Here is a 3,904-nt window from a genome sequence, read left to right on the forward strand (position 1 = left end):
GGGGGGGGGGGGGGTGGTACCATTTCTTCAGCCTTCTTGGAGCCTCTGCTAGAGCCCTTCATTTGGCCACTGTGTGAGCGCTGCTGGGTGACAGCTCAGGTTCCTTAGCACGCTCTTCCTACTGTGCTCTATTATCTTATTTTTTAATGCTGTCTTTCTAGCCAGACTCCTGAACGAGACCTATTTGCATCAGAAGGGCTGAGTGCTGAGGGAGCACAGCCTGCAGCAAGCAGCTCTAGGGCTGCTCTGAGGGCTCCTGTTAGTGGCCTACATCAAGTGTGCAGGAAACCAAGACGGGGCAAAAATCCTGCGGAGCTGGAGTCGGAAGGATGCCATCCTACCCCTGCATGGGTCTGGTGTCATCAGGGTGGCACTGCCACTGTCAGAAGGGTTTGTAACCCCCTTCCCACCACAGCAGGGACCCCAGCAGCAACCCCAGCGCATGGAGAGGAAGGCATGTCCCTGTCTGTCCCTGCCTGCCCCTGCCTGCCCCTGCCTGCCCCTGCCTGCACCTGAGCTCACCAGCAGTGTGACAGCAGCCACTTGTGGCAAGCCCGTATCCCCAGGTACCACATTTCTTTTTCCAGCACAGGTCTCCCACAATCTGTACACACGTTGCATGGAATCATCAAACGCCCAGCACGTTTCCCACGTTTCTGTTACTTTCCCACGGAATTAACCCGTTTGTGCTGGTCTCTCCACCTGCACCCATACATACAGGTATACAGACATGTCACATACATAGAGGTATATGTATGTATATACACATATAATGCATACATATATGTGTATGTATACAAAAATATACATATAAATATATAACGTATACATATATGTGTATGTATAGCATATAAAACCATATATACAGCCTTTGCAATACTTGCAGCCAGGTAGGAAGCACGGCGGTGACGACTAAAACTCTGGGTTTAACGTCTAAAACTGCAGATGGAAAGAAGTCGTTTTACTGGCAAAAAAAATATTGAGGTGAGGGACTTTCGCAGGCACAAACTGAGCAGCTGCTTGGTGGCCAGGGAGCAAGTGGCTGGGGGAGGGCTACGGAGGGTGCTCCTGGAAAGCTGACAGCAACATTTCTTAGATAGACATCTCTGCGGAGAGGAAGGCAGCTGCAAACAGAGATGACCCTTGTTAAAAGAGTAAATCCTCTCTGGTTTTGCAGGAGGCATAACGTGCATGCTGCAGGCTCCTGTTAAAGGACCAGCCTAAAGCACCAAGAACAACCACTGGAAATTTGGCACCATCTGGTTTTCCATTTTCATTCCTGGCGGATGGGATGAGGGCTCTGCTCAGACCCCTTGACTCCCAGGAACATCAGCCCCAGCAGGGCTCCGAGGGTTTGGCCCTTCACCAGCTTGGCCCTGGGGGCACCTGTGCCTGGACCTCTGCTCACTGGCTCATGGGGCTCCTTCACTACGTGACCTTCACCTCCTGTTCTTTGAGGCTATACCTGAGGAATTTAGTTTTACATTAATCCTTTGCCACCATCAGGTTCAGGACTTCCACTCCAAAGACTAGTGAGCAGCATTAAGAATAAATCCCATCAAGGAGAACACCGGTGGGTTTGCTCCTGGGTGCTGGTTCAGATCCTTCCAAAATCGCTGTCGCAGTGCCGTGGGTCACAGTGTTCAGGCTCAAGGGGCTCATTGCTGCTGAGCAGCCCGATGTTGAGCAAGAGGCAAAGCCAGGTGGGCTCAGGAGGCCTCTTCCAACCTAAGCATCCCTGTGGTTTTGATACCAAAAGCCATCTCATGGAAATAATAAACTGAAAACTACCCATGATAGCTGGACCCTCTGTCTTCGGCTGTTGTTTCTGTGTATAATGTGGTCACAAACAGCACTTTCTTCTGTACCTATCTTATCAGGAATAAAAATGACAGAGGAAATGCGCAAGAAAAGAGTAATTTTCTAGCAAAATCTTTGGCATTAAAAAAAGAACTGTTACTTGCAGGGCTTTTGGACTCTCTCTGGCTGAAGCCACAGGTGCTGTAAGCTCAGCCACAGACCACATGGCCAGAAGCACCCAAAATTCGTGGCCACTTTTGAAATAGCAGCTGCATGAGAACAGCATTAAAAAGAAATCAAGACACAAACCTACAGGATGCTCAGGCATCGCATCGCTGAACCAAACCCCTTCGCCTGCCTCTTGAACTTTGGGACGATTATCTTGGGCTTCGGGCATAGATTTGTGCCTGAACTTTGTGCCTGTTGGCCGTCTCGAACACAGAGTTTAAACTCTTCAGTAATCTCCGATCTTTCGGGGTTAATGATCAGATGCAACTTTGAAGCTGCTGAACTTGTGAACCAGGATGTGTTGGGAAAGGCGGAGGCATGCGAAGCTCTCAGGAGGAGCGCGTTAGCCGAAGCGACGGGCAGGGTTTGCGTTTGGCGGGGGTTTTGCTAACGGGGGGTGATGCCCCTGTGTCTGCAGCAGCCCCTGTGCTCCGAGGAGCTCAAGCAGCTGGTTCCCTTTTGGACCCTCCATCCTTGCCCAAGTGCTGCGAAATCAGCCGTGGGCACAAACCCATGGCTGCTGCATTGTGCTATACGGGGTTGGGTTCTTTTAAGCTTGTTTCAGTTCGGATGAGATCAAATCCGATCATTTATTACACTTTTTCTGCAAAGGATCCCCCTGCAGCTGCTCACCCAAGCCGTGCCCTGCCCTGGCCCACAGCCCAAGCCTGGGAGGAGGCAAGCGAGGGGCAGCTCTGCTGGCCCAAACCCCCCCCGGCTGCAGCCACGACAGCCCCTGCTGCACCTCGGGTTCTTCTGCCCTTCACTCCTCCCAGGCACAGCACATACTGCCCACATGACTTCAACTTTACAAGCCGTTAGGGTACTACTACCTGGTGTGAAAACAAAAGTGGAGCAACTCTAACGGGGTGCAAGACAGGTTTGCGTGAAAACTCATTTCTAAACAGACAAATCTGAAAACTGTATACTATCTTCTCCAGAAGAAGGTATTTTCTTCCCATTTTCCCATTACATATTTTAAAGCTGAATAACGTAGGATTTTTTTTTAAGCATTAATCTTTTCAAAGCCATAGCTGACCTGGCATCATGCCCATCCTGCTTACCTCGTCAGCAAATCACCATTTCGCCACGGAATGACCTGAATAAGAAGGGTAGTGGCTTTAGGGTTGAGAAAACACTTGGCGCTCAAAGGCTGTTTAAATTCAAGGTTTCTGCCTGCTGAAGAGAAGGAAGAGCTGCAGCTCCCCGCAGAGCCGGGCTGCAGCAAGGCTTTAAGGCTTAAATAGCACTGGGTTAAAATACAAATAAAATTATATACGTATGCATGCAGATGTAAACTGAATACATATCTGCATTGTACACACTATACATGTATGTATATATACACACGTGAATATATCTCTATCAGCATGTGTGTATAGCCATGCATATGTAATTTATACCCATATGTATGTGTGTACACATAGATGTATATATTTATATGTGTATGTATGCATCGATATGTATAGAAATTATAGAAATTATGTATAGAAATTATATACCTGTACATGTTTCTGTGTGTGTGTATGTAAACGTGCGTGTGTACGGCTCTATAAATTATGTGTGTGTGGATATGTTTTTTTGTTTTTTTGTTTTTCTACGTACAGTTCATGCCATTTATTTGCCCTCTCCAGGAAGAGCCGGCCGTGGGAGCTGGGTCCTGCTCCCCTTCATCCCATGCTCACCCCCGAGCTACCGCGGGGTGCCGGGACCCTGCAACCGCCCGAACCCCCGCAGGGGGGCGGCTGCGCCCGAGCGTGGAGGGAGGGAAGCGGGGAGGGATGGAAGGAGGCGGGGAGGGATGGAAGGAGGTGGGGAGGGATGGAGAGAGGCGGGGAGGGATGGAGGGAGGCGGGGAGGGATGGAGAGAGGCGGG

Source organism: Athene cunicularia (genome assembly GCF_003259725.1).
Source record: "Athene cunicularia isolate RWA chromosome 10 unlocalized genomic scaffold, athCun1 chr10_part1, whole genome shotgun sequence".
Classification (NCBI taxonomy): domain Eukaryota; kingdom Metazoa; phylum Chordata; class Aves; order Strigiformes; family Strigidae; genus Athene; species Athene cunicularia.